The sequence below is a fragment of the Myotis brandtii genome, unplaced genomic scaffold (genome assembly GCF_000412655.1).
Source record: "Myotis brandtii unplaced genomic scaffold, ASM41265v1 scaffold196, whole genome shotgun sequence".
Lineage (NCBI taxonomy): Eukaryota > Metazoa > Chordata > Mammalia > Chiroptera > Vespertilionidae > Myotis > Myotis brandtii.
In genome coordinates, this window is record NW_005357311.1 from 6,523,982 (window position 1) to 6,538,883 (window position 14,902).

Below are 14,902 nucleotides of genomic sequence, written 5' to 3' on the forward strand. Positions count from 1 at the left end.
AAGGCTCTATCCATTGAGCCAAACCAGCTAGACTCCTCTTCTTTTATAACACTCAGCCACCACCTCTATATTGGAGATTTTTCTCTCAAATCTTCATCTTTCCCCTGACCACTAATTTCCAATAGTCTTTCAGGCATCTCTACATAGATGATGTTGATAATAAGTAAAAATAGCTAACACTATTGACCTCTTGCTAGGGTTCAGGCATTGTGCTAAGCTTTTTCTTTTCATTAGCTTATTTAACCCTTAAGGGCACTCAGAAGTTAAGTAACTTGTTCAAAATCATCATATGGTACATCTGCTACTGTTCAAAATTCCAAGTCTCTAATAGATTGATCCGCTTCTCTCTTACACAGTTCCTCCTTTGGCTAGTGTTTCCCAATATGATAGATGCCATCAACTAGATGGCAGCTATTAAAAACTGGCGTTCTTAAATACTTCTGTCATATCTTTATGTTTACGACCAATTGGTTTCCAAGAATTTTTCATCAACTCCCTCTTTCTTCCCCACCACTCCTACCCTCATTGCCTGTACTGCAGATCTTCACCACTCCCCATCCAACATATTACAATAACCACCTAACAAAATGACTTGCTTTTCAGTTTGTCCTCTCTATTAGTCATTGTGTCACCTTATTTTTCCTGGTATAACAGAAATCTACTTCATTCCATTCTCAAAATCTTGTAATGGCCCTTCCCTGCTTTTAAAATAAATAATAAAGTCCTTGTGCTGGCATTTAATTTGATTATGATGGAGGCCCAATTTGTACTATCAGCTACAATACCCACCGAAGTAGTTTTCATTATTTATTTAATCATATCATGTTGTTTTATTTTTATTTTTATTTTTTTTATTTGGTTTTTTTTTTTTTGCTAAAAGTATTACAAAGGGTATTACATATGTGTCCTTTTTTCCCCCCCGCCCTTGACAATCCCCTGCCCTCCCTTACCCCCCAGTGTCTTATGTCCATTAGTTATGCTTATATGCATGCATACAAGTCCTTCGGTTGATCTCTTACTCCCCTCCCTCCTGCCCCCATCATGTTGTTTTATATCTTAAAGTTCTTGAGGGCAGGGCCTGTTATCTTCTCATTCCTAATTGTAACACCAGAACATAGTTCTCTTGGTTGAGAGAATCTAGTTTACCTTTTCCTTGTACTCATCAGAGCACCATGTTGATGCTGTTTAGAGAACGTAGATAGGCTTCTTGTGATTCTCAGAACAGGTCTGCTTTCCTTTCTTCATTCATGTTTCTCTATCCTGGAATGTCCATCCTCTGCCCCTATCATTTTTTCCAACCACCCAAATCTTTCAAAGACCAGATTTGAGGCTTTTTCCACTTAACTTTCTCAAGTCAGAAGTATTTACTCCTTCTACAATCCCACAGAATATTTTAATTTCTATTACCAGTTCACATTGTAAGCTTGTTGGGCAGGGACACCATGATTTATTCATTTTTGTATTCTCTGGCCTATCACACCACTCATTACAGGGCCATCTGTTTATATTACATATAGAAAGGGCTCAGTAAATGTTTGATAATAAAATCATATCTCTTGAACTTCCTTTTAGTTCTGCGTTTCTAAAATTATCATTCATTACTTATTTATTTAAATGTTTTATTGCATTGGGATAAATATTTCTTCCTAAAGATAGAATTATGTTAGGGCTAATCTGCAGACTAAAAGTGCATAAAGATTTTAATCACAGTATAATTAAGACCTAGGGTTTTATGGAAAGGCCAGTGAGTTTTGCCATAAAAGAATAATCAGCTCCTTTCCTATGAAAACAATATATTCTGTGGGACATTAGTTATAAAGAAGTGAGGACTCTGCTTGAAAATAGTCAATTTTATTACCATTGCAATTAGAATATTTTATGCTTATTTTTTGTATTAAACTGATAATGCAACGTATTGATTAAGCATGAAGTCAGGACTCAAGATATTCCAAGCATTTATTTTAGTTTGTTTGTATTAGTAACTCCAACACTTAAAGTGAGAGAGAAAATACAAGTTAGTAGTGAAACCAACGTCTAGCTCTCCTTTCCTTCTTGGGAATATAGGACTACAGTTCCCAGCAGGCTTTCACCTAAGTGAGCCATGTGACAGTTCTGGCCAAGAAAATATGAATGGTAGTGATGTGTGGCAGTGGAAAAGCCAACCTGTTTCTCCCATTCTCTTCCTTTGTCTTTAACAATCATGGAGAAGGCCACATGTTGAGATGACATAACCACAACATTAAAGCAGCCTGAATTTTTTTTTTTTAAAAAACAAGTAACTATTTTATATATTTACCAGCAATTTGAGGCAGATATAAGTGAACAGGAATACTTGGAGGATGATCACTATTGAAAAACATTGGTACAGGTCCTTAATCCCATCAGATTTGTGGATCATAACCAGGCAGTCACCGAGACATTTGAACTTCCTTTCAGCTCCAGCTTTGCCCACATCAGCTGCTAGACAGGTACAGGAAAAATCAAGAAGGTGCACAAAACACAAGGAGGTGGCCCCAGCGGCGACACCTGATGCCAGATTCCCTGCAAAGTAACACCAGAGCTGGGTTCTCTTGTCCACACCACCCAGGAAGATCTGCTTGTATATATCTTTGAAGGCAAAGTTGAGAACCTGGGTGGGGAAGTATCTGATGACATTGATTGGCCAGGTTACCATGCCAGAAGGACAGGACTCCTTGGGGATATGGACCGTACAGTTTATAATGCCCTTGCTTATCTGTGGTGATTTGCTTGCTGGCATGCGGCACCTGTATGGCACTTGCTCAATGGGCGCTACTGCGTCGCGGAGGCAGCCACTCTACTTGCCAGGAAGTCCTCGATGTAGGACACAGTGGCATCTGTCATGTTGAAAGGAAAAAAGAGGGGGGTGACTGCAGGACTGGAATAGTAACTGGCTGGAACTCCAGAGCTCTGGGCAATGGTTTATTTTTTAATCAAGTGACCAGGCTGCTGAATCTCAAAGCCTCAATGAATGTTGCATCTTACTATTTTCATTGAACAACAAGGCCTTCTATTTTGATTGTTCCTGGCAAACAGCTACTTTCCCCCAATGCTTTCCATTTGCCAAACAGTCATGACAGACCGGTTAACATGGTGGCTGTTGCTTTCAGGAGATCCCACCAGATGACTCTTCAGTTCCATCTATCAGGATTTCTCTACCTAGTTGGCCCAGAATCTTGATTTTGGCTGCCAGCGCTACATTCTGCTGAATATGTTATTCCTAAAATATCTCGATAGTCTTTTCATCTTTTAAAAATACTTCTTTTCATCTTTTAAAAATACTTCTATCAACAGTGTCTGAACAGGTGGTCTCTTCAGGATTTTCCTCTCTTGCTGTGAGGTCTTTATTCAACACAGTCCAAAAAGCAGGTTTCTGTAAGTTTATTGTAGGTTCTAAGAAATTCCTTATACTGTTTTATCTGATGGGATTCTGGTATTTGTGCAGCCATATTCTTTTGTTACATTGTTTTAGCCACCTTTTCTAATGCACGAGTTTCCTTTCTGTTCTGGAAAAGCAGTTGTTCGACCTTTGCTTGAATGCCTTAAGCACAGGCTTTCCCATCAGACACCAGTCAGAGACTTGGAGGCTGCGCTGCCAGTCATTTGTATGTCTTCTGGGGAGGACTCTGTCAAATGAAGTAAGACTCTGTGCCTTGATTGCCCATATAGTTATGAACTGAGCCACTATGATCCACTGTGAGGATCAAATCCCAAAGTTCTGGCTATATTCATCCATCATTTCTTTGTTTCCATAGGGAATCGTACCTTTAATGAAGACAAATCATATTACTTTAAACATTTATCCTTGATAATAAAAATCCAACCAGAGTTCTAACTAATGAACTGGCAAATTATTTTACTATACACTATTAAATGTATTAGGTGGTATTGGCTGCTTTTGGGACATTTAATTATAGATTTTTGGTAGAAATATAAGAAAGACTAATTTGCTCCCTGAAGAATCTAGGAGTAGTCTGGGCACAGAAAAAAATAAAAGATGAACTGAGTTATCTTATTGGGCAAGAAAGTAAGAGAAATACTCGAAGACGAATGGGGGTATGTCAAAAGAATATTCAAGTCAGCTTGAAGGGACTTCTTTTGGTAAAATTGGGAGGCCAATTGAACATAAAAAAAGAATACTTACTGTGACTGGTTGTAGTTAGAGAAGAGGAGACTTTTATAGGTATTTTGACTTACGGGGGACAATTTACTATAAAAGCAGTGTATGCAGGTTAAGAGCTTGGCTTGGGTTTGAATCTTGACTCAATTACCTCTTTTGCTGTTAAGTCCTTAAACCTTTCTCTGCCTCAGCTTCCACATCTGTAAAATGGGGATAATACTGTATATATAAAAGCCTAAGCGACCAAATGACCGAACGACCAGTCAACCAGTTGCTATGATGCGCACTGACCACCAGGGGACAGACGCTCAATGCACAGGATCGGGCTCCCTCCTGTCTGGATTGGACCTGTGGGGATTGGGCTTCCTCCTGTCTGGATTGGGCCTACGGGGATCAGACTCCCTTCTGTCTGGATCAGGCCTGTGCGGATCGAGCCGAAATCAGCTATCTGACATCCCCTGAGAGGTCCTGGATTGTGAGCGGGTGCAGGCCAGGCCAAGGGACCCTACCAATGCACGAATCTGTGAGCTGGGCCTCTAGTAATAATAATAATAATATGTGAGCTGGGCCTCTAGTAATAATAATAATAATAATAATAATGATAATAATAATAATAATAAAATACCTACCTATATCAGAGGAAAAGAGGATTGATGAGATAAAATTTGTAAGTAAAGTGTATAGTCTCTGGAACATAGCACAAACTAAATAATTATTTATTGTTACATTTATTATTATTGTATATAATACCCACAGTCCATTAGGGAGCTGCCTTACCAGCCCTCTGCTTTTATTTTATTTTATGGAAGATTGTTTTATTTTTCCAGTTTCTTTGAGATATAATTAATTGACGTATAACACTGTAAGTTTAATGTGTACAACAATGACTTGAAACAATGACTTGCAAAATGATTACCATAGTAGTGTTATTTAATACTTTTATCACTTCATATAATTAGCACTTCCTTTTTGTGGTGAGAGTATTTAAGATCTACTCTCTTAGTAACTTCCAATAACATGTAGCAGAGTTAACTATAATCATCGTGCTGTACATTAGATTCCCAGGACTTATTCATTTTATAATAGAAATTTGTACTCTTTGACTAACATTTCCTCATGCCTCTTCTCCCCCCCCAGGCCCTGGCAACTACCACCATTCGTGTCTCTCTTTCATTGTGGTGTCCTTATCTGGCCTCGGTAATGCAGAGTAATTCTGACCTCATAAAGTGTATTTGGGAAAGTTCCCCGCTCTCCAGTTTTTGGAAGAATTTGAGAAAGGTTGATATTAATTATTCTTTAAATGTTTGGTAGAATTCACCGGGGAAACCACCTGGTCCTGGGCTTTCCTTTGTTGGGAGATTTTTAAAAAATCATTTTTAATGATAGTTTACTGTTGGGGAGATTTTTTATTCTGATTCAGTCTCCTTACTTGTTATTGGTCTGTTCATAATATTTGCTCCTTCCAAGGTTCAACCTTAGTAGGTTGTACGTTTCTAGGAATTTATCCATTTCTTCTAGGTTCTCTAGTTGTCAGCATGTAGTTGTTCATGGTCCTCTCTTACTATCCTTTGCATTTCTGTGATATCAGTTGTAATATTGCTTGCTTTTCTGATTTTATTTTTTTAGTCTTGTCCCTCTTTTTCTTAAGTCTATCTAAAGATTTGTCAATTTTGTTTATCTTTTTAAAAACCAGCTCTTAGTTTCATTGATCTGTTTTGCTTTATTTTCTGGTCTCTATATCATGTATTTGTGCTCTTGTTATTTCTGCTAACTTTGCAGCACTGGGCTTTCTTACTCTGGACTTTTTTTTTTTTTCTTTAAAAAAAAATTCACTCATTTAGATTTTTCTCCCCCTTCTCCTCCTCTTCCTCCTTCTCCTCCTCCTCCTTTTTTTAACAGTAAGTTATCTCAGAAGCCACTGTGATAATAGAAGTTGGCGAAGTCAAAAGTTGTGAGATAGCTACTATAGCCCCCACCCTAGGAGGTCATGGATCACTAGTAGGACATCTACTAGGTGGTCACCAGTACGTAACAGTGCTGCTTTCAGCAGCACATACTAAAGCTGGACAGATACAGAGATTAGCGTGGCCCCATGTGCAGGGATGACAGGTGAATTTGTGACATGTTCCCTATTTTTTGATGGAGAGTAACTAGATTTTGGGGGGTGATCACTTTGTAGTGCATACAGATATTGAAATGTAATACTATACACCAGAAACATGTAAAAAGAAAAAACCCTAAATGTATCCGAAAAACAACAACACAGGGCTAATCAGGCCCCTTCTGTGGAGGAGGCAGCACTCAGGAGTACGTGAACTAGCTCGAGGCAACCTGGTCAAGGACCCAGCCTATGCTTCTTCCCTCTGCACAGGTTGCATGTTCAGAGCAGGGAGGGAAAGAGAACAATAGTGACCAGTTCCAGAGCGGTAAAAAGGCTGTGAGACAGAAAACCTGAAAATATCCCACTGCTGATTCATTCACCTGAGCAAAGGGGTTGGGTAAGAGCTGCAGGGAGCCATCCCCATGCAAAGGTAGAACTTGGTTCTAAGGTGTCAAGTGTAATATATTTTAGAACTGCATGGTAACTTTTGTATTCTGGGAAATTTCTTGGGATTTATGGAAACTTGATTCTAATTGAGGATCAGTACAAAAAATGGGGAAGCGCTCCTATTGGTGAGCTGATTGAAGCATGAGGGTATACTAGTACACTCCAGACGCCACAGAGGCCCAGGATATCAAAGAGCAGCCTGGACAGGAGGATGTAGGGAGAGGTGACCTTGTGGTCAGTGAACCTTCAGTGCCGAGACAGCTCGGGCCAGTTGGGGCTTGCTTGGCTGTCGGTGTCCCTGCCTGAATCCCAGGAGTGCCTCATCAAGGAGCTTGTGAGGAATCACACCCTTACCTGTCTCTCTCTCTTTCTGGAGCATTTTAAAACTCCCATCTTAATCCTATTCCAATTAGTGTTCATTGGGGTTGTGTTTGAAGTAGTATTAGTTCACCATAAAACCCTTTAGCTTTCCTTTAAGTCATTTGAAAAGTCTGCACATAAGAGAGAACAAATAAAAATGTCTCAAGGTCAATTTCACGTTTCATAGCTTTAAAGAGCTATGTTTTAGTACCAAGTGCAGCTTCAATTTTCTTTGTAAGATAATGCCAAAAATTGGGTTTGCGATTTAGATACTCACTAAGTGCAAGACTCCCCTGGGACAGAGCAAATGCATAAATCAAGGGAGCCATAGAAGGCTTTTCACCAGTGTGGTTAGCCATACAAGGGTCTGAGGTCAAACAGATTGTGTGTGCCCTTGGGTATCGTATATAGTCTCTAAAGTGACTCAGTTTCTCATACATCAAAAGGTGCACCCAGTGATAGTGAGCATGCTACAGTGCCTGTTCAGTTTACCTTTTATCTTTTCTTATGGACATTTTTTAAAGAGCAGTTTTAGGTTCACAGCAAAGTTGAGGGGGAGGTACAAAGATTTTTCTCATCTCCCCTGATGCACACATGCATAGCCTCTCCCATTATCAACATCTCTCATCAGAGTGGTACATTTTTTGTACTTGATGACATCATAACCACCCAAAGTCCATAGTTTATGTTATGGTTCACTCATGATGTACGTTTTAAGAGTTTGGACAAATGCATTATGACATGTGTCCATGATTATGGTATTGTCAGAGTATTTTTTACCACTCTTAAAATCCTCTGTTTTGTAACTATATGTACCTCAATCAACCAGAGTGATCTTTTTACACTCCCGATTTAGTTGGAATTATACAGTATATAGTCTTTTCAGATTGGCTTCTTTCATATAGTAATATGCATTTAAGATTTTTCCAAGTATTTTCATGGTCTAATAACATTTCTTACTAATACTGAACAATATTCCATTGTCTGATGTAGTAGCACAGTTTATTTATTCATTATCCTAGTGAACATTTCTTGGATGTTTTTAAGTTTTAGCAATTATGAATAAAGCTACTATAAATATCCGTGTACACTTTTTTAGTGGACATATGTTTTTTACTCGTTTAGGTAGATATCAAAGAGTGTGCTTCCTGGATTGTATGTTAAGAGTATGTTTATTTTGACCCTGGCCAGTAGCTCAGTTGGTTAGAGCATGTCCTGATATGCCAAGGCTGTGGGCTTGATCCCTGGTCAGGGTACATACAAGAAGCAACCAATGAAAGCATAAATAAGTGGAACAACAAATCCATGTTTCTCTCCCTTCCCTTCTCTGTCTAAAATTAATTAAAAAAAAGATTATGTTTAAATGTTTAGGACACTGACAAACTGTGTTACAAAGTGGCTGTACCACTATGCCTCCCAACAGCAAGGAATGAGAGTGTCTGTTGTTCCACATCTTTGTCAGCATTTGGTATTGTCAATGTGTGGATTTTTACCATTCTCATAGGTGTGTAGTGGCATCTCCTTATTGTATTATTTTGAATTTCTCATTTTTAATGATAGTTTACTGTTGGGGAGATTTTTTATTCTGATTCAGTCTCCTTACTTGTTATTGGTCTGTTCATAATATTTGCTCCTTCCAAGGTTCAACCTTAGTAGGTTGTACGTTTCTAGGAATTTATCCATTTCTTCTAGGTTCTCCAGTTGTCGGCATGTAATTGTTCATGGTCCTCTCTTACTATCCGTTGCATTTCTGTGATATCAGTTGTAATATCTCTTGCTTTTCTGATTTTATTTATTTGTTCTTGTCCCTTTTTTTCTTAAGTCTATCTAAAGATTTGTCAATTTTGTTTATCTTTTTAAAAACCAGCTCTTAGTTTCATTGATCTGTTTTGCTTTATTTTCTGGTCTCTATATCATGTATTTGTGCTCTTGTTATTTCTGCTAACTTTGCAGCACTGGGCTTTCTTACTCTGGACTTTTTTTTTTTTTCTTTAAAAAAAAATTCACTCATTTAGATTTTTCTCCCCCTTCTCCTCCTCTTCCTCCTTCTCCTCCTCCTCCTTTTTTTAACAGTAAGTTATCTCAGAAGCCACTGTGATAATAGAAGTTGGCGAAGTCAAAAGTTGTGAGATAGCTACTATAGCCCCCACCCTAGGAGGTCATGGATCACTAGTAGGACATCTACTAGGTGGTCACCAGTACGTAACAGTGCTGCTTTCAGCAGCACATACTAAAGCTGGACAGATACAGAGATTAGCGTGGCCCCATGTGCAGGGATGACAGGCAAATTTGTGACATGTTCCCTATTTTTTGATGGAGAGTAACTAGATTTTGGGGGGTGATCACTTTGTAGTGCATACAGATATTGAAATGTAATACTATACACCAGAAACATGTAAAAAGAAAAAACCCTAAATGTATCCGAAAAACAACAACACAGGGCTAATCAGGCCCCTTCTGTGGAGGAGGCAGCACTCAGGAGTATGTGAACTAGCTCGAGGCAACCTGGTCAAGGACCCAGCCTATGCTTCTTCCCTCTGCACAGGTTGCATGTTCAGAGCAGGGAGGGAAAGAGAACAATAGTGACCAGTTCCAGAGCGGTAAAAAGGCTGTGAGACAGAAAACCTGAAAATATCCCACTGCTGATTCATTCACCTGAGCAAAGGGGTTGGGTAAGAGCTGCAGGGAGCCATCCCCATGCAAAGGTAGAACTTGGTTCTAAGGTGTCAAGTGTAATATATTTTAGAACTGCATGGTAACTTTTGTATTCTGGGAAATTTCTTGGGATTTATGGAAACTTGATTCTAATTGAGGATCAGTACAAAAAATGGGGAAGCGCTCCTATTGGTGAGCTGATTGAAGCATGAGGGTATACTAGTACACTCCAGACGCCACAGAGGCCCAGGATATCAAAGAGCAGCCTGGACAGGAGGATGTAGGGAGAGGTGACCTTGTGGTCAGTGAACCTTCAGTGCCGAGACAGCTCGGGCCAGTTGGGGCTTGCTTGGCTGTCGATGTCCCTGCCTGAATCCCAGGAGTGCCTCATCAAGGAGCTTGTGAGGAATCACACCCTTACCTGTCTCTCTCTCTTTCTGGAGCATTTTAAAACTCCCATCTTAATCCTATTCCAATTAGTGTTCATTGGGGTTGTGTTTGAAGTAGTATTAGTTCACCATAAAACCCTTTAGCCTTCCTTTAAGTCATTTGAAAAGTCTGCACATAAGAGAGAACAAATAAAAATGTCTCAAGGTCAATTTCACGTTTCATAGCTTTAAAGAGCTATGTTTTAGTACCAAGTGCAGCTTCAATTTTCTTTGTAAGATAATGCCAAAAATTGGGTTTGCGATTTAGATACTCACTAAGTGCAAGACTCCCCTGGGACAGAGCAAATGCATAAATCAAGGGAGCCATAGAAGGCTTTTCACCAGTGTGGTTAGCCATACAAGGGTCTGAGGTCAAACAGATTGTGTGTGCCCTTGGGTATCGTATATAGTCTCTAAAGTGACTCAGTTTCTCATACATCAAAAGGTGCACCCAGTGATAGTGAGCATGCTACAGTGCCTGTTCAGTTTACCTTTTATCTTTTCTTATGGACATTTTTTAAAGAGCAGTTTTAGGTTCACAGCAAAGTTGAGGGGGAGGTACAAAGATTTTTCTCATCTCCCCTGATGCACACATGCATAGCCTCTCCCATTATCAACATCTCTCATCAGAGTGGTACATTTTTTGTACTTGATGACATCATAACCACCCAAAGTCCATAGTTTATGTTATGGTTCACTCATGATGTACGTTTTAAGAGTTTGGACAAATGCATTATGACATGTGTCCATGATTATGGTATTGTCAGAGTATTTTTTACCACTCTTAAAATCCTCTGTTTTGTAACTATATGTACCTCAATCAACCAGAGTGATCTTTTTACACTCCCGATTTAGTTGGAATTATACAGTATATAGTCTTTTCAGATTGGCTTCTTTCATATAGTAATATGCATTTAAGATTTTTCCAAGTATTTTCATGGTCTAATAACATTTCTTACTAATACTGAACAATATTCCATTGTCTGATGTAGTAGCACAGTTTATTTATTCATTATCCTAGTGAACATTTCTTGGATGTTTTTAAGTTTTAGCAATTATGAATAAAGCTACTATAAATATCCGTGTACACTTTTTTAGTGGACATATGTTTTTTACTCGTTTAGGTAGATATCAAAGAGTGTGCTTCCTGGATTGTATGTTAAGAGTATGTTTATTTTGACCCTGGCCAGTAGCTCAGTTGGTTAGAGCATGTCCTGATATGCCAAGGCTGTGGGCTTGATCCCTGGTCAGGGTACATACAAGAAGCAACCAATGAAAGCATAAATAAGTGGAACAACAAATCCATGTTTCTCTCCCTTCCCTTCTCTGTCTAAAATTAATTAAAAAAAAGATTATGTTTAAATGTTTAGGACACTGACAAACTGTGTTACAAAGTGGCTGTACCACTATGCCTCCCAACAGCAAGGAATGAGAGTGTCTGTTGTTCCACATCTTTGTCAGCATTTGGTATTGTCAATGTGTGGATTTTTACCATTCTCATAGGTGTGTAGTGGCATCTCCTTATTGTATTATTTTGAATTTCCCCAATGACACATGAGTGAAGCATCTTTAAAAAAACATTAAATTTTATTTTATTTAAAAATTTGGTGGTGTATAGCCTTTTATACTATTCTTGTATAGTCCTTTGTATTCCTGTGGTGTCTGTTATAAGCTCTCCTCTTTCATTTCTGATTTTGTTTTGAGTCTTCTCTCTTTTTTCTTTACTGAGTCTAGCTGGAATTTCATCATGATTATTAATCTTTTCAATGAACCAGCTGTTCATTGCTTTCATTCTTTTGTATTGTCTTTTCATTCTCTATTTCATTTAATTCTTTTCCTATTTTTATTATGTTCTTACTCCTTCTGACTTTAGGCTCTGTTTTTATTTTTCTAGTTCTTTAAGGTGAAATATTAGTTGTCGAGATATTTTTGTTTCATGAGTTAGACCTATAATGATATGAACTTTTGTATACCATTTTTGTTATATAACAGAAATTTTGATATATTGTATTGTCATTCTCATCTTTTCTCTATATATCTTTTTTAAAGTACATTTTTATTGATTTTTTATAATAAAGAGGCATAGAGATATAGAAACATCAATGAGAGAGAAACATCATCGATTGGCTGCTTTGTGCAGGCACCTTACCAGGAATTGAGCCCACAATCCAGGCATTTGCCTTGACTAGAAATTGAACCTCTTGGTTCATGGGTTGACACTCAATCATTGAGTCACACCAGCTGGGTTCATGGATAGTACTTTTGATGTTGTAGCTAGAATGTCATCACCATACCCAAGTTTATCTAGACTTTCTCCTATGTTATCTTCTAAGAGTTTTATAGTTTTGTGCTTTACATTTAGGTCTGTGATCCATTTTGAGTTAATTTTTGTGAAGGGTGTGAAATCAGTGTATAAATTAAATTTTTAACATGTGAATGGCAGTTGTTCCAGCACCGTTTGCTGAAAAGTCTATCTTTGCTCCATTCTATTATCTTTGCTTTTTTGTCAAAGATCAGTTGACTATATTTATGTGAGTCTATTTCTGGTTCTATTTCTCTATTCAGTTCCTTTTTTACCCTCCTGTAAATTCCCCTCCTCTATTCTGTAGTTTGACCAGTGAAAAGGGTTGGCTTTATTCATGCTACTCAGTATGGTGTCTGGCTTTCATGTCAGTGTTTCAACATTTGTGTTATAAATCATCACTTGAAACTTATCAAGTTTTCACCAGAATTCAATTGTCCTTCATAGAATACACAAGTGGCATGATTGCTGTTCTTAAGAAACCAACATTCTAACAGGACAAAATATCTTTGAGAGCATCTTGCTTCTACTTTTTCTCCCAAAGTCTATCTAAATCATATTTGGCAGATAAGGAATTTTCAGGAATGCTTAAAGTACAGTGCAGATTCTGTTTCTTTTTCTTTCTCTGCCTCTCTATTTCTTTCTGCATTTTGTCTCCATCTGTTTGAATCCCTGTCCTGCATTTAGAGTAATATCACCCTTATGAAACATTTCTATGTATGGATTTATTTTTATAAATTTGTCCTGAACTTTCAGTTTACATTTTATATAAGCTACAGTCAGAATTCATATGAATTTCCAGTCACTCTTGATGCTGATAATTTTAAAAAGACATACCTGGAAGTTAGGAAAAGAAAATGAGGGAAGCCAGGTGGCAAAGCAGGAGCAAGAGTTTTTGCTGTGCAGCCCTGGGAGAAAGCCAGGAAGCTGAGCCAAGGTACACCTGAGCCAGATGGCAGCACTCCTGCCTGTGAGCAGGAGGAGGAAGCCTGGGGAGGTGAGAGAAACTGCTGGAGCTAGGCCTGGGGTGCTGCAACCTTCTGGTATGTTTCCAGCATAGAAGCATCAGGGAGGCACTAAGGCTTTACAACCTAGAACTTAGATGAGAAATATGAGAAATACCAATTCAATTATAGGGTAAGCTAAAAAAATTATCGAAAGTTTAGTCAAAGATTTTTCATCTCAAGGTTCAGATAACAATGGAGACTGCTGGTGGCCTACTCACTGCTAGTCTCTTTTTTATCCTTACTAAAAAGAACCTTCTCTTCCATCAGGGAGGCAATACACCATCTGAAAACTGCATTACCCAGCCTCCTTTGCAGTTAGGGGTGGACATGTGGTTAACTCGAGTCAATGGGTACAGGTGGAAGTTGCCGAGTGGGGGGACTTCATGGGAAGTGCCTTCCAAAGGGGGCTCACTCAGCCTGCAAGTTCCTTTGGCCTTTCCCCCTTCCTATCTGAAATAGAGTTGTGGTCCCTGGAGCGGTTGTGGCCAATTTGTAAATGTGGTGACACCTTGAGGTTAGAAGGTGTGCTAAGGATTGTGGAGAAAAAGATAAGAGGCTGGGACACTGATGACATCATGAAGCCACCACATCATCCAGGGAATGTTTTCCTATTTATTTATTTACTTACTTATTTACTTATTTTACATGTGAGAACTGTTGAATCTCTGTGTCAGATGAATATAACTTAAAAATATTTTTATTGCTTTCAGAGAGGAAGGAAGAGGGGGAGAGAGATAAAAACATCAATAATGAGAGAGAATCATTGATTAGCTGCCTCCTGCATACCCCACACTGGGGTTTGAGACTGCATTCTGGGCATGTGCCCTGACGGGGAATTGAACTGTGACCTCCTGGTTCATAGGTTGATGCTCAATCACTGAGCCATACCAGCCAGGATGGATATAACTTCTAATGGACAGAGACTCTTCACCTCTTAGATAGTATTGAGACATGGGAAGGAGAAGCCTCCCCACTCTGAGTCATAAAATCATAAAGGCATTTAACCTTGAATAGAGGACCAGACATTGAAAAAGTTAATCTTTTTCTTTCAGATTAAAATTCTGTTTTTCTTTCAGATTACAAAAAAATAATGAATTCCTGTTATAAGAAAAAATTCAAACAAAACTATACAAAATGAAAAGTGAGACTATCTTCTGATTTCTACCCTCTAGAGTAACCACTGTTAATTGGGTTTTGTGTTAAAAAAATGTCTCTCTTTATACACATAAAAAATAATTTAAAAAATTATTCTTGACAAGAATGTTTCCACAAGGAAAATAGATTTAAAAAGTATCTTTGGGGAGATTCTGATATTGAAAACAGATTGCAACCATCCTATATAATAAAAGAGTAATATGCAAATTGACCCTAACAGCAGAACGACTGGGAATGACTGGTCACTATGACACACACTGACCACCAGGGGGCAGATGCTCAATGCAGGAGCTGCCCCCTGGTGGTCAG

General features: G+C 38.5%; 1 pseudogene; it reads right to left on the minus strand.

The window, feature by feature from the left end:
* Positions 1-2,284: 2,284 nt before the first annotated feature.
* LOC102258318 lies at positions 2,285-2,862 on the minus strand (annotated as a pseudogene).
* Between the last annotated feature and the right edge of the window lie 12,040 nt (positions 2,863-14,902).